Source organism: Podarcis pityusensis (genome assembly GCF_964106645.2).
Source record: "Podarcis pityusensis genome assembly, chromosome: 4".
Taxonomy (NCBI): domain Eukaryota; kingdom Metazoa; phylum Chordata; class Lepidosauria; order Squamata; family Lacertidae; genus Podarcis; species Podarcis pityusensis.
The window spans coordinates 18335233-18359411 of NC_138027.1; the positions used below are offsets into that span (position 1 = coordinate 18335233).

The 24179-nt window shown below is 43.8% G+C and overlaps 1 protein-coding gene across 3 annotated transcripts in view; it reads left to right on the forward strand.

Moving 5' to 3' along the window:
• Positions 1 to 618: 618 nt before the first annotated feature.
• The window catches only part of CNTN5 (contactin 5), a 674545-nt gene continuing 650984 nt past the window's right edge, over positions 619 to 24179 (forward strand). For all 3 annotated transcript variants that reach the window (XM_081001824.1, XM_081001823.1, XM_081001826.1), the window contains exon 1: positions 619 to 1170. The gene's annotated coding sequence lies outside the window, so the exon portion shown is untranslated. The remainder of the gene's footprint in view (positions 1171 to 24179) is intronic.

The following is a 24179-nucleotide window of genomic DNA, read 5'->3' on the forward strand; positions in this document are numbered from 1 at the left end:
AGCATATAATCGGCAAATTACACAAATTTCCATTCAAAATTCAGACTCAGCAGCTGGAATCCCATTCACACCAAGTTTTGATGAAGCCCCATTGAGTCCAGCGGGATTTGTTTCCAAGTAAACACCCATGGTCTGCAAAGTTGCAATCCGGTGTGCATTTACTCAGAAGTCAACCACACTGAAAGGGATTTACACCTGAGTAGACATCTATGTGGGGCTGTGCTGCCAGAAGGCTGCAGCCTGTCCCATGTACCCTTATTCATGAAGAATCAGAGTAGTCATCCCTGGAAGTGGGCTGCAAAAAAATGATGATGATCATCATAAAAGGCTTCGACCCTGTGCGCACTTACTCGGGAGCAAACCCGCATCGAACTCAATGGGGTTTGCTTTTGCGTAGGTGTGGATGGGTTCATCAGCTGGATTCAATTCAGCAGACTTTTTTATGCGTGGTGTGTGCGCGCGTTTGTGCGTTTTAACTGGCCTCCCGGCAGCAAAGGGGTGCTTTAAGCCTGGGGACATACTAAACGAACCTTTTCGCCAAGATGCAGCGAGGCGCTCTGTGTGTGCGAGACACAGGCGCGCGCTCTCTCGCACGCGCATACACACAAATACACTCATCGCAGACTGAGAGGAAGGCAAAGAGGCGCGCACAGCCACTCAGAGGCGGCGAGCGAGAGGGACCCGGGAAGGCATTGGCGGAGAAATCGCAGTCGGGAGAGCATCACCAACCAGAGGTGGTCTTTCCACCTATTTCCCAATATCATCCAAATCTGAAAAAAGGCGAGAAAAGAGCACTGGAGAGGCGGCGAGGAGAAAGAGAGAGGAAGCGAGCGAGCGGGAGAGCATCGCTGCCAGGCTATCTAGATCGCCGAGCCCTCAAAGTGCTGGGGAAATCACTCGGCTTGTGGAGAAGGGATGCTATGATTTTTATTTTTTTATTTTTTACCTGGGTTTCGCAGCCGTGAGATCTCCAGATCTGATCCTCGTCTCTCTCTCGTTTTCTCTTTTTGAGGGGGAGGAAAGGAAAGAATAAAGATCTTTCAAAGAAACTCCTGGCACCAAAGACCTTAAGGGACTGAGAAGACCAGCTCTGGCCAAAAGAGGCTGGACATCCCCAAACTGAAGAGCAGGCGAAAGGAGAGAGGCAGAAGAGGCAGTGTGAGAACTGGGGTAAGTGTCAACCTCCCTCCCTCCCTCCTCTCCACATCCATCCATCCCTTCGTGATTTCTCTCTGGCTGTAGTAGTTTATGAATGGCCTCTGGGCTGATTTTGGACTGTTCTGAAGGGGAGGGTTTATTTTCTGGGTTCGCGTCTTGCTGTCACTCCCCTTCCTCTTGCCCATTCTTAAGCTAATGGGTCGGTTTTGCCCATCGGGTGGTCTTGGCTGAGAAGAAGGATTTGCTTCTTTTTGGACAAAGTTCAGGCTGGAAGGAGAGCGGCTGGCTGGCATTGCAGCTGAAATATTCCCAGGACTGAACGGTGAAAAGAGAGGCAGCAGGAGAATGTGAGGAAAGGGCTCCTTTTGCTGACTGCACTTTGCTGCCTTACAAAACAAGGAGGCATGTCTAAAGTTCCCGGGCTTTGGAGATTTCCTGGCACCGAGGTTGGCAAAAAAATCCCCCCCACAGATAAAATGCATCAGAAAGCCAAACGTTTCAGTGGCTCTGGCAGGAAGCGATGTGTGTCACTGCGACTTGTGTAGAAGTTCAGGCTGGGGTTTGGCTTGGGAATAAGGCAGTCTCCTCCTGAGTCAGTGAAGGAGAGAGTTAAAAGGTGATCCAAAAAAGATCGACATTTTTTTTGGGGGGGGGAGGGCAGAGTGAGGCAAAGCTGGAATTATCTAAAAATGCACAGATTCTATTCTGCGAGGCAGTGGCTAAGAGGATGAGCGTGGACTGTTCACAGTTGGCTGAAAGAAGAGTTGAGAATGTGTTTTTTTATGGTGTTACAGCTAAATATAGTAAGTCTCACCCTTATCTGTGGAGAAATCAACATGGGCTTGTTTTGGCCAGTGCTGTCTATTCAAATCATAATCCGCTTCTTCTCCTTGAGCATAGAACTTGTGCAGTTGCCGACATCATCTGTATTATATTTTAAAATGACACATAATGTGTGATTGTCACTTCAAAGTTTTCTCACTTGGGTAAACTTCCCGAAATTTTACACTGTGATGAATGACAGCATGCAAGTAATTTTCTTTTTGTCTGTCATTCCCCTTCTCTCACACACATATGCAATATTATCTACAAAAGAGATCTTAAGACCCTACAAGAAAACTTTAAAGCAAACTGAAATCTCTCCAACACACTTTCCCTTAACAACCTTAACTAACAAAGCCCATGGATCTGTTTTGTATTTTTTGAGATGGAGAGTCTGAGGTTATTATTATTTTAATAAAAAGAAATCAGGATAAGTAATTGAATGGTATTTGAGTTTCAGTGATGGGGCAACTGATCATTTTGGAATTTCAAGAGAAATTTGGAATTATTTCAGTCAAGGTGCATCACTGCCAGTTGATAAAAGTACATCTGGAATGTTTGTAAGGGGAAAAGCAGTCAGGGAGTGATTTTAAATTGGGAAATGGTGGGTAAAGAATTGAGTGGAAAATAGCCGTCAGAAAAGGAGAAGTAGGACCCCAACACGTGCTCATGCTCAACAACGCAGTGTCTTGGAAATGCTTTTTATATTAAAAAAATACTTGGGAGTTCATTACATGTATATGCATGTAACATGTAGTTTGCCCAGATGTCCTGTGAACATTAGTGGAATGAGAAATATTTAGCCTCTTTTATACATGTATTAGTGGAATTTTTGGGGGGTTCTTGTTTCAGAGTCATGCTCATTGTTATTCCTTAAGAATTTCTCTCTAGGTTTATTGTTCACCTGTGAGAGGCTGAACAAACTTCTGAAGATGTGCGGGAGTTGAACGCACATATTTTAAAATAGCGGAAGTTCAAAATGTGTAGGAAATATGATTGATATGTGAACAAAGAATGTTCCAAAGCGGGGGAGAGGAATCAAATTCTCGAACATCCAGGCTCCATCTACCAAATTCAATTGAGCTGTGTGGTTGGGTAAGCACCATCATAAAAGTTATGATAGTTAAGAGCACAGGGATTGGAGGTCTGCCAGAACTGGGGAGGGGGGGGGGAGAGAGAGATCCTCCAAAACCAAAAAATCAAAGAACAGGAAATACCTGCTAATTTCCTCAATACGTGGAACACTTACACCTGTACAATTAATGCTTCTGGAGCATGGGCTACAAGTGGCAATGACTGCTCGGGAGTATTAATATATTGTGATGCTTATAGGGTGAATGTGTTTGGTCTTGCAAATTGTTTCATCCAGATGTAAGTGAATCCACAGCGCTGAATCCATTTGCTTATTTCTATAGCTGCATCAGTGTTGCATGGTGAGGGTCATCTAAGGTGGGGAAAGGTTCCTGCCCCAAGCAACTAGCAGTCTGTGACTTGACAGTGGAGGAAGGGGATCGAAGGGCAGGGAGGCAGAGGAGAGACAAGTGCAATAAAGGATCAATACGAGCACATGCTGCTAGATGGACCATTTCGGCTGGGTGGTGTATCATTTGGGATTAGATGACTTCCATGCCCCTTCAATATGTGAGTATATTATATATCAGGTCTGGGTAGCCAACATCTTGAAAGGCAGTCCTTATTTTCTGTACCCACTGAAGTCAAAAGCAGACGCGCAAGGTAGGATATGGAGAGGTTGAGCAGAACATCTGAGTGGCAGGTTGGGGAGACCTGGTGTGGTTCAGGAACCAACGGACCTAGATACTTGAGTTGTCTTTCAACCTCTGTTTATTGTCCTTAAGTGGACATTTGTCTCTCCAATACACCCTTTATAAAGCCCAACAGCTTCTGTGGTCCAACAGAGATGGCGTTCGAAACCCAAACTCATTTCCTGTTTAGCTGTGAAGTATTTCTTCATGCAATGCAGAATTGAATTTATGGAATTTGCTGCTCCTTCGTGGGCCACTAGCATAGACAACTCTAAAAGGGGATTAGACCAATTCATGGAGGAGAAGTCTCTCAATGGCTTTTTGTCAGAATTACTGTACTTCCTCCAGAATCAGAGAAAACATGCCTCTGAAAACCACTCACTGGAGTCAAGCGGCAGAAAGCTGTTGCCCTCATGCCTTACTTCTGGATTTTCTAGATGTATTTGGCTGGTTCCTGCGGCAGCCATCCCAGCCAATCTCTACGGACCTTTGCTCTGAGTCAGCAAAGGTTTCCTCATGCTTTTGTTAATGTCCGTATCAATGCGGCAGCTTCAAATATGCATTTATTAGGTTTCTGTACTGCCCTTCCTCGCGATGGAGTCCATCTGAAGAATTATCTGTGTACGAGAAACATCTGTATATGAAAAACATGAAAATCGCATGTAGATCCTAACGGGGGACAATTGCACACATGTCTGGTTCATTTCATGTACCTGGATTTTGGTACATGCAATAATTTGGTACATGCAGGGAGCCACATGTACAACTGCAGTCACCAGATATGCAATTTCCTGGAGACTTGGTTTCAGGGTTTCCATTTAGGAAATCCACAAAATGCTTATAGCTAGTACCCCTTTCTTATTTTACAGGGCCAGGGTGAGGATTAAATAGCATGTAAACGTCTTTTAACTTGTCCTGAAACTTTATGTAGTGTCGTGCACAAATGGCCTCTCAAGATCCCCCACCATATTTTTGTGGAATAAAAATCGGGCTGGGTGTGTGTGGAGAGAAAGTTATCATCTTTTTCCTCCGAGAGGAAGAGAAATTTTCTGTCAGTTTCTCAGGGGTGTGGCTTACTGGTGGTGGTAGTAGCATGACTCGCCCCCTTCAGTTTTTTTAAATTTCTGTTTTGCTGCCCCTGCAAGTTTCAGCTACCTTGGCAGTTTGGCCACCATTTTGTTTCAACTGCAGCACCCTGAATCTAACATCCAACAGTGCAAATGGTATTGTGGGAATAATAATAATAATAATAATAATAATAATAATAATAATTTTATTATTTGTACCCCACCCATCTGAATGGGTTGCCCCAGCCACTCTGGATGGCTTCCAACAAATATAATTTTTTAATGTTTAAAACATTTAAAACTTCCCTATACAGGGACAATGCAATGGCATGGCAATCACACAAAACCACATTGGAATAGCAAAACAACACAGTGATGTTTAAACAGCGGTCCATCGCTTCTAGTTATCTTTCCAGTTATGAAGTCTTAAAGGTAGGTAAATATGCAGAAGGAGTAATTCTTTAAAAAACAAAACAAAAAATGAACCATGGCTGAGATAATATTTTAAAGTACAATACCTCTAGAAATCTGAACATCACAGATAAGATATTTTGGGGGTGTAGACAAAGATGTTCATTTGTGATTGATGTTCATATGGATTATTTCCAGAGCAAATGTTGTCAACCAAAATGAAATAAAATGGTGGAGAGTATTGACAGAAAATTCTACAAAGTGGCTCTTTTTTTCCCTAGGAAAGAAAAATATCAGAAACTTTCTTTAAAAAAGCAGGGGTGGGGGGTTCTGATGAATTTATGTTAGGAACATGGCAGAAAAGAAATCTGCATGGAAGATAATAAAAAGTCAGCCTTTGTGTTACTTTTCAAATTGGTGATTTAAATGGCGGACTTCTTAAAGAGAAAAAAAATGCCATGGAAATGCTAAGTAATAGTTAAAAAAGAGAGAGTGCCCTACCATTTGAAAGGGAGATAAGAAGGTTTTCACTAGAAAAGATAGCCTAACCTTTAAGAAAAGATCAAGGCGCTCTCTGAGGATAGCTCAGATAAACATGATGCAGCTGTTAGGGTAATAGAAGCACTCATACAAAGTAGCGGGAACGAGTCGGCTGAGTAACATGAAGCACGCGGGATTTTGTCCGCACCCTAAAAGCAAGGTCAGGGCTTGTAGTTTGCTGGAGTCCACTGAATTAGTTGCTGACATAGGGAGCCTATTGGGGAATCAGCGGGTTTGATTTATGTGGTTTACAGAAAGAAAGAAAGAAAAAATCACCCCGTTTGGTACTCCAAGAAAACTATTGATTCTGCAAAGGAAAGGTTGATTGCATTGGAACAGATTCAGGAGAGATCCAGGGACCAGCGGGGGTCAGCAAAGGGTAAAGAGTTCTGTGTAGAGATAAAAGCACACCTTTCTATGTTGAGGCAGTCTAAAGATGCTGCCCTTTCGTTTAGTTTCCACGAACTAAAACCATCTTGTCAAGGGGCTATTTTGTTAAGGAGATAAAATGGAAACTTCGCCGCTGAAATTTGCGTGTGTGTGTGTGTGTGTGTGTGTGTCTTCAAGATGTTTCACTGACAAACCGAAAACAAACAAAAAAAGGCATAAAGTATTACTGTTTGCAAACATGCCATGCAAACAGGTGCATTAGTCGGGAAGCTGAGATTAGCTGCAGCTCCCTGTCATCTTGAGCCCCCCCAGTGCAAACCTGAATCTACTGCTAGCACATAATGTATGAAATGGTCCCTATTTAACTGGTATATTCCTAAAGACTTACAGCAAAGTTCTATGCATGTTTGATCCAAGTCTCATTGAATTTCATGGGCTCTACTTCCAAATAGATGCATTGCACACAGACTTGCTGTTTTTACTTAAGCACAGCAATTACACATGGAATTTATTTATTTGGAAGTAAGTCCAGTGAAACTTTGGGAAACATACCCAAGACTTGGCTGTAACCTTGTTTCATTCATTTCTGTGAGACTTACTTCTGAGTAATCGTGCATGGAATTAGGCTGCAAGGCTGCCGTCTTGAGCATGCTTACTTGGGAGTAAGTCTGGGACATCCATCCATGTCAAAATACTTAGGCTTGTGCATCTTCCGCAGATTTCTGAGTAAGCATGCATATTATTAGATTGCAAATTAGTCATTTTCACAGTTAATGTAAATCACTTATGGCCCTAATGTAGGCAGAGAAATGGATGATTTGTTAAGAAATCAAGGTGGTTGGCGTATCAAGCTTGCCTCGTATTTACTCAGAATTCTGGCTTTGTCAGTTTCCCTCAAATCCAAAATAACTCAAATCATACAAATTTACAGGTGAGAGCCAAACTTCATCATCCATCCAGGAAAAGAGTGAGAGAGAGAGAGAGAAAAGGAGAAAAAAAATGACCGCATTTTAGGGGAAGTGCAAAATACGAAAATATCTTTTGCTGCAGATGTGACCTTTTGACCTGGCACTCCCCCGTCAGAGCTTCTCAAGGCCAATACAGAAATGCCCCAGATGTCCCCCCAAAACAGTGGGGCATATCTAAATGTTGCCCGCATTCCATTTCCCCAAGACATATGTATCCCTCTGAATCATAACTGTGATGACCGACTTGTTATTTCCGACTGATGTTTTCTGTGCGTGTGCTAAAATAGTTCCTTGCTTCCAGCTTCCGAGAGCTTTTTCCATTCCTCCAAACGCACCGTATAATTTCCCACTGTTCCTTTGCACCCTCCATATGTTCAGGCAAACAGCTTGCATGTTACGTTTTCTGTCAGTTTCTGAAAAAGCCTAGATAACTCATGCCACTTCTTAGAGTTTAAAAATACAAACAACCCCTTGAAAGCTGCCAGGGTTGGAGCGGCTTGCATTTTTAATTCCTGTGTCTCTCGCAGTGTCCAGTTGGTTGCTGCTAGCTTTGTACGACTGCAGGGATTCTGGACATATGGCTGTTTTTCTTCCGCGAATACTTTCTCAAGCACTTTAGCAGGCTGATGTTCTAAAAAGGGAAAGAAAGCATATTCTTGCAGCTTCTCCTTTATGATAGGGAAGGGGGTTGATTGGAAGCCACGGGGATCCCTGTATAATTTTATTCTCTGAGCATTTGGAATCGATAACTGTATGTCGGAGGCTGTTCCATTTTCAAATTACATCCTTAACACCCAATGACATTTGTATTTTATGTAATATTGGTTATGGCGGGGGGAATATTTAAGCTGGAGTGCTTTCACTGAACATGCCCCTGTTCTTCTCTCATAAGCATTACTCACAATCTGTGTGCGCAAGTGTGACCAAGTTGTGTAGATTTAAACTCTGTTGCGGTTCAGAAAAATCTAATCAAATTATGAATAGCTCAGGGTACAGAACTGGGGAGGGTGCAAAACAAAGAATGGAAGATGTAAACTGTGGGAAAGACTGAAGATAGTGGACCAGCAGTAATGCATGGAGGCACTGGGCAGTCACAAAGCAAGGATGGGGATCTAGTCACCACCAATGCAGTGATTGTTGCCACTGCCTTGCCTTGACACATCTCTGTCCGACTGAGCACAATACTGCCACCGCTGGGATAGCATCAGCCCCGCACCCCACTGCTGTATTGGGCGCTCATAGAATCATAGAATTTTAGAGCTGGAAGGGGACCCTGAGGATCATCTAGTCCAACCCCCTGCAATGCAGGAACATGTAGTTGCCCCATATGGGGATCAAACCTGCAACCTTGGTGTTATCAGCACCGCACTCTAACCGACTGAGCTATCCATTCATTTGACAGTCGATCCTACTGCTTTCATAAGCTTTTATTTCCATGTCAAGTGTGTTCGAGAATTGGGATATTTCCTATTGAAGTCAGTGATGGGAGCAATAATCTAATACAGGCACAGGCAAACTCAGCCCTCTAGATGTTTTGGGACTACAACTCCCATAATCCCTATGGGAATTGTAGTCCCAAAACATCTGGAGGGCCGAGGTTGCCTATGTCTGTTCTAATATTAAATAATCTGTTACTTTACTCAAATATTCTTGTGTTGGAAGTGAGACCTGTGGTTTAGTCCCTCATCACTGGTGGGGAAGAGTATACCCGGTGCTTCCCCCCCCAAAAAAAAAATGTTTAGGGGTACTCTCATTTCACTCAAGGAAACCACCATTTTATAGTTCAAATCGGGAAAAATAAATACAGTTAATGGACAAAAGTACAAAGATTCACAAAATGTTTAGGGGTATGCATATCCCTGTGTCCCGTCCCCCCCAGGAAAAAAGCACTGACTATACCACATCATAATGCAAGTGCGTGTTACCAGACCTCCATAGGTACACATGCCCCTTCTTCCATTCAGCCTTTAGGCTTTTCCCACTGTGTACCATGCCTAAGGTTATAGGCGGTCTTTTGGCCACTCACACAGGGATGAACAAGCAGGGATTACTGTACATCTAGTGGGGAAAGGAAATGGGCCCTGCACTCCTTTGGTTCCTAGGTGGGTGTTCTAGGGGCTATCGGAAGAACTAGATTTCCCTCTCTGAGGGCAGAGATGGAGAGAGACTTAAGTTGAATGCCAGTTGTTGGAAACTGCAGGAGGGGAGAGAGCTGATGTGCTTAAGTCTTGCTTGCAGGCTTCCTGTGGTCATCAGGTTGGCCACTGTGAGAGAGGGATGTTGGATGAGATGGGCCATTTGTCTAACCGGCAGGGCTTTTTAGATGTTTTTATGTCAGGTTCCCCCTCACTGCACCACGGAAAGTCAAGCAACGTTTGTCCCTCTGATCTCAGAGCTCTGAAATCTATACGGTCAAAAAGCGGCAAGGACTGAATTGAAGGACCCATTGTCTTCCCAGTTCCCTGGAGCATTGGGAACAATGGGGAGGAAAACAACAGCAGCAGCAGCAGCAACAACACCACCACCACCACAACTTTTGCAAGCACACTCACCCCTTTGAGAACCACAAAAATGAATGTTAAGAAAAATAAGACCTGCTTGATATTAGAGTACAGGCAAAAAGGGTTATGAGCCTTTTCTCTCTGTTTCTTTCTTTTTTTAAAAAGCTTCACTCTTTTTCCAAATCCATGAAATCTTCCTTGCCATACCCATAGCATCCGCGTGATCTCATTTAACATTGTCTTGCATATAATTTAATATACCAATTTTGGAACTAATGTGAGTCTTCTGTCCCCCTCCCCCCCCCCCCAGCTTGCATAAAGTAACCTCACTGCAACAATAACGTAGAATAATAATTTCTCTTTATTCTTTGGGAGAATCATTCAGCTAACTGAAGAAGGCTACACCTGGGTCTAACCGTACTCTGTGTTCAAAAATCAGTTTGGACATTCTGTACGATTTCCTGCCAGTAGCTCCTCAAAGTTGTATTGACGTACTGTTCTCCTCCGTCCCCATTTCTCCCTCCCCTAGCAATTCTTTAATTATTGATACATCCAACGAATGCTTTATATATATTGGATTCTATAAATATAGTGGAATTTGTGTCATATGGTTCAAAATAAAAGTGAGTAAGGGGGAAACTAGAAAATGAGAAAGGAATGAACTTCCTCCATCAATTTCTAACCCCCCTCCCATTCACTTCTACCTGGCTTCCCCCACCCTGCCCTCACTTCTACCTGGTCAGTGAGAGCTCAGCCTATGGGAATCTGGTTGGCCTCTGTGAGAACAGGGTGCTGGACAACATGGGCTATTGGCCTGGTCAAGCCTATTGTTCTTCTGTTTATGTACTTCTGTTCTGTCAAACCAGCTTCCATCCAGTTTGAACACGTAAGTCATGGTTAAGCTGAGGTGTGTACACCTGAGACAGCTACTGCACATGCTCAGAGGACAGTGCATGAGAAGATGACAGCTTCCTTGAATGTGAGTTTGGGGCAATGCGTATTGGGTGAAGACATTTCCACCACCTCTCTTGTGTGTACAGCAACATTAAAAAGTGCTTAAAATGCAGAGAGGAAAAGAAAAATCAGATGGAATTAGCTGCTCAGCCAATCCCTGACTGTAACTTACACAGAACCTCATTGTGTGGCGAGTTCCACCCCCCCCCCAAGGGAAATAAAGACACATGACACAATTATTTAAGGTTAATGGGCTAAATATGGCCACAACTATATTGGTTACAGGTGATGAGCGGTATTGGCTTAGGCATTGGTCCTAACTGACTATATCTGACTCCAGCCTGTCTGCTTGAAGTGCAGGAAGGGTTAACCACCAGTAGGGGGAGTCCTGCTGATGCACTTCAACTAGGAACTCCCCCGGGGTCACCGCTAGGGGGCATGCCTTAGGCCCTCACCTCCCTAGGCTTCGGACAGGGCCACACCCCCCGGAATCCTTTATCGGACTACCCTTCAATATGTGGGGCAGGTGATGGCGCTTCCTCCCCTCTTCCATCTACAAAACAATACCAATACTAACCGCCAATACTAAGAAAGTTGTGACGATTTGCTACGAGGTAGGCGAAAACCAAGTGGCTGGTGCCAATTTGCCAAGTGGAAAAATTCCTACCAGGCCCCTCAACGGCGACCAACCAAGGTCCATAGCAAGGTCAAGGAACGAAAACCTTATAGGGCGGGAAACAGGAACAGCTGGTATGTGGGAAAAGAGGGAGATCCCCGGCTGTGCCTGCGTTTAAATCGGGCAGGCCACGCCCACAAAGCCAGCCGATTGGCTGGCCAGCTGGTGACACGGCTGGGGATTCCCCCAATCGTGTGGGGGCTGGGCCATGACTCCCGCAATCCCACCTCCTCTGCAGGGCGGAAGTGGCTTTCCCTGCCCTTGCGGATCATCATATGATCCAGTTAGCAAACTCACCTTCTAACTTAACTATTGCGTGGCTTGACCACATAAATTCATCCAAACAGGTAAGGAATTAGCATCTTTTCAATTTCTTTCCGTCCATAACAGAAGAGCAATGAGCTTCAATTCCTTTTGTTTCCCGGGTGAAATGTGTTGTTAGCATGAGCGTTCCAAAAGGGGCATGTTACTTGTTGAAAGGAAAAATAAAAAAATGAGATTCTTTTTCTTCTTCCCCCAAGTAAAATGATAAAACGCATTGTTCTTCTTGCATGGATATCTGTTTCAGAGAAAGATATTTTTTCTTTTGTAGAAAAGAAAAAGAAAACCCTCTTAGATGTAAGCCCCAATCTGCCTTCCTTATTCAAGACACACCAAAGTGTGTCATTCCTGGCCTCATTCTTCTCTCCGTCCCACCCCTTCATCTGAATCCTTCATACTGCGGTGGCACAGCAGATAAAAGCCGCACCAATCACTGGAGAGACCCTTCGCTTCTGAACATTTGTGAGATCGCCCAATGCTCAGTAAAGTACTCCAACTTTCCTATTCTTATTGTGGATGTGATTGGTTGTGGATTTTTTTTTTTTTTAAAGAATGCTCATAGAAATCTATTCATTTCTCTCTCTGTCTTCCTCACTGACCTCGGCACTGCTGGAAATGATTTTAACTGCTAGCATCCAGAATGCCCTTCATCCTCAATGCAATGATGCAATTTCATGCAGTGTTGTGAATCATATGCTCCTTTCCCTGCCGTTATATTCACCGCTTGCTTTCCATGTTGCCGACATGGAGAAAAATGGTACAATGGTATCCCTGGAACCTCTGCTCTGACCCAGAAGAACTCCAGGTTGTAGAGCCAAATGTCCAGGGTAGCAGCACAAGAGACTCTTGTGGCATGAGGCTACTGGCTAACCACGTAAACTACCTAGGACTGAGGGCAAGGAAAGCATCTATACTCTTGGACTGCTGCTGGATTCCTAGTGCCCTGAAATAGATGATTGGCATTTATATCCCCCCCCCCCCCCATGCCACATTGTCTTGAAACCAACATTTTACTTCCCCACAATGCCCTGGGGCAATACTAATTGGGGGCATTGTGGGAAATTAAAATGGCAGCTGCCCAACTATGATCATAAGAGCACAAAGATGAGCCCTGGTGGGTCAGACTAATGTCCTTTCTAGCCAATCTTCTGTTTTCACAGTGGCCAACCCAGGGGTGGATTCACTATGAATTATTATTATTATTATTATTATTATTATTATTATTATTATCATTATTATTATTATTATTATTATTATTATTATTACTATTATACCCAGAGGTCTCGGGGCAATTCACAGAACAGAACAAAAATACATAATCAAAATAAAAACAACAACCCAATAACCCCCCCCCCCCCCCACACACACACACCATGAAGTTAACAAAGTTTAAGCTTCAGGGAACCTAATTCTGGAGGGGTCCCAGAAGTGACTTTAATCCACATTGCTTTTTAAAAAATGGGCCTAGTAGACCCAATTTGAGCCACATGACTCAAATTGATTGTTTTTGTTTTTGTGCATATATTTCAACAATCTCAGAGTTTTAGAGTCAGGAGCTAATGTAACCCCCTCCCCTTTTAAACAGAGGTCAAGGCCCTAGAGGAAGAACAATGAGTTCACAAAAGTACTTACACATGTAAAATTTGTGGTGATACATTGTGGAACAACCCCATTTAAGAAGATAACAGTGGCTACCCAGTGGTGACTGGGAACGGCCGCCGAGACCACAAAGACCTATATTGGCTCCCAGTACGTTTCCGAGCACAATTCAAAGTGTTGGTGCTGACCTTTAAAACCCTAAACGGCCTTGGTCCAGTATACCTGAAGGAGCATCTCCACCCCCATCGTTCTGCCCGGAGACTGAGGTCCAGTGCCAAGGGCCTTCTGACGGTTCCCTCACTACAAGAAGCAAAGCTACAGGGAACCAGGCAGAGGACCTTCTCGGTAGTGGCACCCGCCCTGTGGAATGCCCTCCCACCAGATGTCAAAGAGAAAAACAACTACCAGACTTTTAGAACACATCTGAAGGCAGTCCTCTTTAGGGAAGCTTTTAATGTTTAACAGACTACTGTATTTTAATACTTTCTTGGAAGCTGCCCAGAGTGGTTGGAGAAACCCAGCCAGATGGGCGTGGTATAAATAATAAATTATTATTATTATATCCTGTTGCTGGTTGTAAAGGGACCCCCAAAACTGTAGGTCCACCACTGGCCCAATCAGAAGTCTCTGGAAGCCCTTAAATTGAGCATGAGCCACCATAGCCCTCTCCCTTGGGACACCCACACTATTGTACCCTTATTTAGCCTGAACCAAATCTTCCTTTTAAACAAACACTTAAAATATTCAGCTTTCTGAGAAGTATTCGTTAGATTTATTCATTCTAATGAAAGGCAGGTCTCTTCCTTTTTCGATCAAACTTGCAATCCATCAAAACCTTTAGCTTGAAAAAACACAAACGGGTAGTCTGGTTCTTTCTCCTCCTGCTGTTATCTGTCCAGGTGGGAGTTTATGACATTTGCAGATTTGCACATCTGATGTGCTGGAAGCTCCTGAATCTCCAGCCTTATGTTTTACAAATACCTCGAAGATTCTAACTTGAATCTATCCAACACTCGCCTCAGATGCAGCAGTCTTGGCAATGGGGAATGATGCTGCTGAGACGCTTTGATCAACTAGCAGTGTTTAACAGATGACCACACTGTGCGGGGAATCATCGGTGGTGGGTTAGTGTCCCATCTCACCCCACAGAAATGAGTCTTCTGGCAGTCCTGTGGCTAAGTCACACTAAACATGCTTACTCAGAACTAAGTACCGTTCAGTTAAATTGGACTTACTCCTGAGAGCCAGTGTGGTGTAGTGGTTAAGAGCGGTGGACTCGTAATCTGGTGAACCGGGTTCGCGTCTCTGCTCCTCCACTTGCAGCTGCTGGGTGACCTTGGGCTAGTCACACTTCTTTGAAGTCTCTCAGCCCCACTCACCTCACAGAGTGTTTGTTGTTGGGAGGAAGGGAAAGGAGAATGTTAGCCGCTTTGAGACTCTCCTGGTGAAGTGGATCTAGGACTGCAGCTTTGATGTGATTGGAAAATGTGACTGTGGGAAAATACATCCATGTGGTTTTTTCCATCTTTTTTTGTATTTTTATTTAGATTTTCCGTCATACAATTTAATTTAAAAAAGAGAAATAATACATAACAGAAAAGAAACATTAAATCATTATACATTAAATCATTATACAATATCCAAAAAAAAGAAAAAATCATAAACAAAATAAAATAAACCCACCACCCTCCTCCTGCTGTTAACTTCCCTCCACCGCTACTCGTCTTCTCTAGAATCAGTTTTACCCTTATCATTGCATTCGGATTGTTTTTATTTTCTCTATATACATACATATGTCACTGATAATTTATTGTTTTGATGCATTTACATTCTTAATCTAAGCATATTAGCATGTCTTTTTTGGAGCAATATTTTGTCATATAATCATCAAAGCATTGCCATTTGATTTTTAAGTTTTTGATTTGACTGCTCTCGTATGGATGCTGTTAATTTAGCCAATTTTAAATATTCATTTAATTTGGGAATCCATTCCTCCTTGGTAGGTAGTTCTTTAGCTTTCCATTTAGATGCTATCCTGGCTGCGGTGGTTACATATAAGGAAATTCTTTTTTTCGATTTCGGTATTTCTTTTCCTAAAAGGCCCGGTAGGTAAGCCTCTGGTTTTTTCCCGTTAATGGTTGTCATCCATCCGTCTCAGGAGACAATGGAGGACTGCACTTTAGGGGGTGAAGTCAAACTGCTGGACGGTTGCCTGCTGTGGCTGGAGAGATTGATATGGGAGAGACATGTTTTGTTGTAGCTGGGGCAGATGAAGTTGTGTGTTGGTCCCGTGGGTTAACCGAGAGGTGAGGTCCGAGTCCAGTTCGAGGTTGAAGGTTCAATATGAAGGCAGTCCGTCAAAACTGAAGCTGGGTGCAGGGCAGGGAGTCAGGTGAGGTCAGGAACAGGCTTGCAAGCAGGCTAAAAAATAGCTTCTATCTGTGGGCTGTTAGGCTGTTGAACGGAAAATAACATAGCAGAATTGATTTGCGAGGTGGTGTGTTGTTCAATAAAAGATTGAGTGTTGGGGGGGAGGCTTGTTTAATTTCATTGTACACAGGTTGTACAATAACAATAAAGGTAATAATAATAATAATAATAGGAAGTCGAATGGACTTCCAGAACAGATTGAGTTTGAGAACCAAGGTACCACTGAATTTAATAGGCAGTACTCAGTGTTGGCGCCAACCTCTTCTCTTTCCCCAAACATTCCCACCAAGTGACCAAACCGGTAACTTCTTCGATTCTGCGCTGCAGTTTGGAGGAAGTGAAAACAATCCCTCTACAGGTCAAGCATAGATGGGAATAAAAAATCCTACTCACCCCACTGTGATGCCCAGCTGGTCCCCCACTGCCCACTGGGAGGGTGGGCTGTGTGCTGGCTGAATATTGAAGAGGGGATGATAAAGGTGGGGCATCCTTTTATCCCTACCCTCTCTTCCCTGGTGGTCCCTCCAAGATGGAGACCAGGAAGTGGCTACTTGCCCTTCTTCCAGTCCCACTGCCCTCCTGGACCCTTTTAAAGGAGAAGCAATAGTACTTACTGACACCGCTGAAAATGTTTGCATGACCAGGCACAACAGTCTCAGCCCCCAGGAAATGTGGGAAAGGAAATAAAGACTCTTGACAACGTTATGGAATTAAAATTAGGCCACAACTTTATTAAACTTCCAAATGTAGGAAGACCTTGGCTTAGGCCTTGGGCGTGTATCCCTCCTAGCCCCCCAGCCAGGGAACTGGGGCACATCAGGGTAAATGGGATATGAGGGTGCTCTGCGCGACGTAAGTGTAGGCAGGCAGCCCAGCCCATATCCCCGCACGCAGGGTAGTTCACTGACAGTCTTTCAGTGTATGGCCAGGGACACCGATTAATGTAACCCCTTTAAGAGGGGACCCTAGAATCACCACTGCAAGGGGGTGAATCACCACTTCACCCTGCCCCGCAGTTATTGGGAAGAAAAGACTAAAGGATTCCACCCAAGGCCATAACCGCCAAAGTTGTGATGAACTGCTGTGGGGAAGACAAAACCTGACAATGCAGGAAAAATTCTTCCCAGTCCTTCAACAGCAACCAGTCAAAGACCGTAGCAGCGCCCACTAAACAGGAAGAAAAAGTTAACCTGTAAACAAGAAACATTAACAAAAGGAGGGTAAGGAGGGTGAATCTCCAGAGTTGTCTGCCTGGCTAATACCGGCTCCCCCCCCCTTTTTTTTATTAAAGATTTTCTTGATTTACAAAAGTGTTTGCAATGTCTCTCGCTCGTATTCCCCCCCCCCCATGTAACATTTTTACAAATCAGTTTCATTTGTTGAGACATTAGGAAGAAAAGGGGGAAAGAGGTGGAGGGGGGAGAGATGAGTGAGGTTGAGGTCGGGTGGCGATGTTTCTATTTTACTTACTATATGTAGGGTTTGGTGTCAGCGTTTCTTGTGCAGGTTCTTTGCTGTTCGCTTGTGTTCCTTTGGTGGTGAGAGAGGTTAGGGTTGGCCAAGGGTGTGGTTATTCATTTGTGCTCGGCTGTGGTGGTCTTACAGCATGCAAATCAATATGGCTAACCTGATCCAAAACACCCACCCACTCCCACTCCTCCCCCTATTTATAATGGGTCTGGCCCCACTTCCCAGGAAATGAAACTTAAAGCTGAGGCTGGGCTTGAACCCCTGAATAATACACTGAGAAGCAGGCCAGCCTCCTTCTACTAGCAAGTTCCCTGGGAACCGTAGCACCACATGCAATCCCGCAAAAGGCACCCACAATATAGTGTGAGTGCTCATTATGGAAGGTATTTTTCTCTTTTGGCTAAGTCATAGTTTGGATGCCTGCCATAATTTTGAACAATGCGATATTCAGCTACAATGGTAGAGACTTCTGTTTTTCTTTCCGTAGTTCATTACATATCATAACTGATTGATTACCTCACCCACAGATTGTCTTGCTTTATCAGTCACTTGCTTTTTGGGTCATTAATTGATGCCGTGGTCCACTGTTTGTGACTTCACAATTTATCACCATGGAGGAAATTAGGTTGTCACCGACAATGGATTAAGACATTGTCGAATGAACCCAGTGGAGAGAGGGATGTTATTTACACAAACTACTTGGTACTCTGCATGCAGGTAAGTCAGGTAGCACACAGACAAATTATTAAAACGGATTGTGACCCAAGACATTTATTTCTAGGTTTATGATGCATATGCAAAACGTGTTTAGCAGGCATTGCCCATAGAAAGAATGAAATCTTCCTTGTCTAGGAAGAATATTCAGAGCCAGCCAACATTTCAATTTTTTTGTGGAGTAGGATATGTGTTCTAAAATAGACAGTTATCAGGACCTATGTGCCTCATTACTTCTGCCATACTAGGCTGTTATAGGAAGCTTCCTTATTCCAAGTTAGGCCTTTGGCTCATCTGGGGAGCTCAGGATTAGAAACCTGGATAGCATGGGGTTGGTAGGCACACAGAAGATTCCAGCTGCATTCACCTGAATGCTCTCAGAAGCCCCATTCAGAACTTTGAACTAAGCATGCAAAGGTCAACATGAGCCCAGGAGACATTGGGGGGGGGGGGTTTGACACTCATGCTCCTTACTTTTACACATCCTCCAACATTTCTCCAATGAGAATAGGGATGTCCTATTCCATCATCATCATCATTCCCTACCCATCTGACTGGATTTCCCGAGCCACTCTGGGTGGCTTCCAACATATATAATAACACAATAAAACACAAAACATTAGAAAACTTCCCTATTCAGGGCTACCTTCAGATGTCTTCTAAAGACTGTATAGTTACTTATCTCCGTGGCTGACATAGCTCCATACCCTCCAACATTTCTCTGATGAAAACAGGGGCTTCCCAAGGAAAAGGGGGGGGGCATTCTGGGATCAAATTAGAAACTGGGACAGCTTCTGTAAATCCAGGACTGTCCCTGGGAAACAGGTTCACTTGGAGGGTCTGCTTTTAGCTTTTCCAGACCTGCCCAAGATGGTTATCTTCCGTCTCCCCAGCCAGAGGCACTCATGTTTCTGAATACCAGTTGCTGGAAACCACAGAAGGGGAGAGTGATCTTGTGCTCCAGTCTTGCCTGAGGGTTTTCTACAGGCATCTGGGTGACCACTGTGATAAAAGGATGCTGCACTGAATGGGCCATTGGTCTGATCCAGCAGGCTCTTCTTACATTCTCATGTCTTCATAGGGCTTATGACTTCATGGTGTATAAGTGTTAAGCTTTAGTTTGCATTACATACTGAAGCCTAATTTCTATAAAATAAAAAGGGGAAGCATCTGCCTACCTTCTCTACAAGGAGCCCAACCCCACAAAAAAGCACCAGGAGGGAATCTAGGTAGGTGGCAAGAATGCATCTGTCTCGCTGCCTCGTTTTTGTATGCATCACAATTTTCTCATTAATGCTTACTCTTGTCTAGATGCATGATATAATATGTCGGGGTGCTACGCCTCAGCAGCGAAAAGCAAGCAGATGGACAATTAATAAATGCTTGACAGGAATTTAAAAGCAAATCAAAACACAGGGCTGAGTCACACAGGCTGGCTGTGGCATGGGTGAAACATTCCCACAGCTTCTTCCCATTGCCACTCTAGTCAGGTGGGTGACTGCGAAAGAACCACCTGGGTGGGCCAATGACATTGCTCCTTCCCACTTTAACCATGCTCATCTGGGAGGAGGACTCAAAAGGAAACTACACTTGGTGATAAACACACTTTAAAAAAAGAAGCAGTTTGCTCAATCTTGGTGCTTCTATTTTGAAGCAAAAGCTGCAGTGTGGAGCATATCTAGTAAGGAGTGTTTTCTGGAGAAGGGCTTGGGAAATGTCCCAAGGGCCATATAGAGAGGAATGTAGGACCACATTCTGTCCCCAGGCCCAAAGGGGGGGGGGTGAGGAAATGCAGCTATTGGAAATATAGTGTCTTAATCTCTTTTCCTAGGCTAAACACACCCAATTTCTTCAGGTCTATGATGTAGCCTTGAGATCCTTTACCTGCCGTACTTTGCAATATTATTCTCTCACGGCTGTTTGTCTGCCTTGAACTGTGGCACACTGAGCTCAGTTCAACACTCTGTGTGAAGTCTTATCAGATGTGTGCGTCTCATCTGAGTTGAAAAGAAGGTGAGGGAGAAGGAACAGGCAAAGATATCCGTGTGGTTCCAGCCAGAGCTGGATATCACAGCGTTCCAAAGTATTAAGGGAACGAATGCCAATCAACACAACAACAAACGTTTGTTTGCTTATTATGATAATTTATAATCTGCCCTTCGTTCAAGGTCCCAGGGTGGAAATACATCGATGTTTAAAACCAAAGATTTAAAATTAATGCAAAATAACAAGGCACATCAAAGAAACTGGCAAAAATTTCACAGTAAATATTAGAAAGCAGGAGTGGAGCAACATGCTCTCTTTAACCCATGATCACACTCATGCTTTAATAAACCAACCCTTAAACTCTGGTAATCTATTATGCACTGGTTTTTCACTACAAGACAAAGGATGTAAGCACTGAAGATCTTCTGGCTGAGGGCTATGGGCTCAGCGGAAGTCCAGCTATTCCAGTGGAACACCACATATGAACATAAGAGCCCTTATTGATCAGGTCAAAGGCCCATCTAGTGCAGCGTCCTCTTCTCACAGTGACCAACCAGATGCCTGTGGGAAGCCCCCAGGTACTAACTGAGTGCAACAATGCTCTCCTCACTTTCTCAGCAATTGGTATTCTGAGAGATATTGCCTCTGACAGGAGAGGTAGAGCATACCTGTCATGGACTGGTTGGACACAGAAGAATGGTGGGAGGAATCAGCTGAGGAACCACCAAGGGAAGAAGCTTCAGAGCCCAGGGAGTGGTGGTGGGACAATGATGAGTAGCCAGAGGGAAGAAGATGTAAGAGGGCTTAATGAGCTGAGAGAGTCAGTGGCAGAGAAAAGTCTAGAATCAGAGGCAAAAGCAGGCGAGGGGGAAGAGGGCAGCCAAGAGGCCAATATGAATCAGGCTGGTGAAGAGTCAAGGGTGTCTCCCAGAACCAGAAGAGAACTTAAATGGGTGGAACAGCTTCAGGCTGTACACAGCCACAGTCTCCGATTGCTTGGCAAAAACTATGGAGAGGAGGGGACTTAGATGGCCCCAGGGAGGTGAGGACTTTTAGTTTCGGCAACTGATTCATGGGGCCAGACCATGAGCTGCTGTACTCATTAGGCCTGGCACACAACCAAGTCTGTGAAGATCGTGTTTTTGCTAATAAAGACTTGATTCCAACTTTGAACAGTGTGGCTTACTGCTGGCTCACCATTTGACAATACCCATTTGGCAGTACAAATAAAATATGGCAGCAGAACACCCCAGATACGCCAGACGAATGGTTGAAATGGTTTGGAATTTTGGGTGTAGAATGGGAAGCACAAGGGAGGAGCGCAACCTCAGCCCTTCTCCTATTGATGGCAGAAATTTACACTAGCCCCAGACGTAGCACAATAAATTTCTTCTCATTGACTTCTAAGAGTTGTGGTGGCTTTTCTAATGGTGTAGTGACAACATAATTTCAGTACTAGCATAATGTGAGCATAGGCTTCCTCTGTCCAGCTGCAATCCTCTAACTGAAAGTAAATACCATTCAACTCAGCAGGGCTTACTCACATGTGCAGAGAGTTACACTGTCCAAGTTGTTCGTTGTAAAGTTACCTGGATTCCTTTTGGAGGAAGGGTGGCATGTAGAATTGAGAATAAAACTAAAATAAATCTCATACTGTGCTTTAAATATGGTCTGCCTGATTATAATTTATCTTTCAGAATTTCTGAACCGTTTCCCAAGCAAATCTTTATCTTCTTTTATAGTGACTAGTTACTTCTTATATTATTTACTGTTTGTATTATGAATAACTTGAATGGAATTGTTTGAATTCTGTTTTGTTGTTCTGTCTGTTCCCAGGAGGAAGGTTCCTGCCCTGTGTATTGGCAGTTTCCAATTTTATTAAATGTACATTTTCCAGTAACATTTTGAGACTTGCCTTTTCTTTTCTGTAATGCCAGACAACTTGCCTGCTCTGTGGTAAAACAAACAAACAAACAAACAAGCCCATGACGTTAAACAAACATGACAGGTGCTGGTGACTATTGTGAGCAGCAGATAATAGTGTCATGGCAAGAAGGAAGGATCATGGTCTCAGCAGCCCTGAACTGGGAAAGGGAATAATGTGTATAGAATGGGAATGATTGAACTATCTTGCAGAAGACCCTAAGCAAAGGATGCTGTGGAACTCGGGGCATAATTTAATGCGATTAGCCTTTGTCCTTGCACATTGGTTGTGAATGGAGCTCCCTTCCAGAATGGCATGTGTTTTTGTTTGTTTGTTTGTATTTTTTGCTGGAGTACACTGGAATGTCACTGATGCAATAATCATTGTGCATTTGCAATGGATTCATATTAGATCATCTGCACATCATTCTACTTTATTGGTTGCTCATTTATTTATTTTATTTATAAATGTATCCATATGCCACTAATTCATCCAATATAACATGGGGGAACACTGGTGAAGCAAACCCCTGCAGCCAGCAGGGGAATACACAGGAAACATCAAACTGAGCTGGATTCCCTTGCTGGAAACATGCCCATGCAAACAAATCTCCTTCTTCCACCCAACGCTGCACCCCGGCAGTCCTAGATCATTCTGGGAGGCCTGACCCAATGAGTTCGTCTCCCCCTGACTCAGCTGAAGCCTAGTTCTGCCCAAAATGGCACACTTCAGTTTGAGATTCGGCTAAATCTGGTGTAAGTCCTGCTTGCCTAAATGAAGGCATTTTTAGACATCCTCATAAACAGTACATTGAATACACCTGCATACAGGGGTGCCAACTTGAATAAAATATTGGGAGGGGTCAAGTAAGCCCTGCCCCACATAATCATATGACACAGTACGCACACACGATTTGAATGGCAATGCCCATCAACTTTTGGCCCCCTCAAATATTTTATGGGGGGGGGCACAGACCCCTCATCCCCTAGGATTTGGCTGCTATGCATTCATAGTATTTATGGGCAGCAAGTTCCGGTGACTAGCTGCCGCCACACTAAATGCCTATTTTCTCAGAAGTACAGAATGAACATTGTGTGGCATTTGTAAAAGTGCCAGTCCCACAGGATCAAATGCATAGGCTTGCTCTTCAGTCAGATGACAGATTGGATCTTTGGACATCAAGGGGGTTAAACTGTTGGCTAGAACTAGCAGAGCTGCCAAGATTCATGTTTGTTTACGTCCTTCATTCACTCCTTTCTGAAGAGTCACGGTCAGTAAGCATCTGTTTCACTGCTCCATCCCACAGAATACAGAGTGGGGCTAAAAAGCTGTTAACCTGGAATTGGGTAAGGCCAGGTCTGGTGATTTAGGCTAGCAAGCTGACATTTGGTGATTCGGAAATGGGGCTTGAGCTGTTCAAAAACAACACAAAAAAAAAAAATGGGGGAGATCCCAATTTTGGATGCTAGGAGAATGAACTGCTAAGTGAGAAATTCCTTGTTCTAATCTCCGCTGAAAATTCAGTGGCTTGCCTCGCCTTGGTCAAGCCCCTACTTCTCCATGGCTCTGATCTGTAATAACGCCGGCAATTAATTATGTTGGCCTGCTTTGCATGACTGCTGTCTAAAAACGTGACTGAGATGATTATCTGGAGCATTCCGGGGACATCTGAAAAGACCTATGTAAATACTAAGGGTTGTAGCCATTGAAGTGCCACTCATGCAAATATTTTCAATTTCACAATGGAACATCTCTTTCTTCTCCCCCTGCATGCCCCCCCAATCTGTTCTGGGTTTGCCCCCAGTGCTCTGGAGAAGATGGGGGGGCATGTGGGAAGAGGAAGTCCTTGCACAAGTGAGACAGCTACATTAGATGAAATCCCAAATACTTTTTGTCCAGGAAGTCTTCTAGTCTTTTCCACTCTCTAGCAATGGACATTGCAGATTTCCACAATATATTACGCCTCACAGTATTTAAACCCTTTTGTACATCCATGAGAATATCTAATTATATAAAAAAAATAGAATTAGAAATTTTCAGGGTAGGATTTAGGAGAACAAATGTTGAAATTTGTTTTGCACCTACAGTGGTACCTTGGGTTAAGTACTTAATTCGTTCCAGAGGTCTGTTCTTAACCTGAAATTGTTCTTAACCTGAAGCACCACTTTAGCCAATGGGGCCTCCTGCTGTCTCTGTGCCACCAGAGCATGATTTCTGTTCTCATCCTGAAGCAAAGTTCTTAACCTGAGGTACTATTTCTGGGTTAGCGGAGTCTGTAACCTGAAGCATATGTAACCTGAAGTGTATGTAACCCAAGGTACCACTGTATTTGAAATCTTTCCTTGAAATGGTGGTGGTGAAGTAATTATGTTGCAGAGAACCAGTCCAAATTGGGTTGGATAATTGTTCCTCGGGATCATAAAAATATGGTTGGAAGCAGAATTCCTAATGCAGAGACTCAGTATTTTTAGATGCAAGTGTAAGT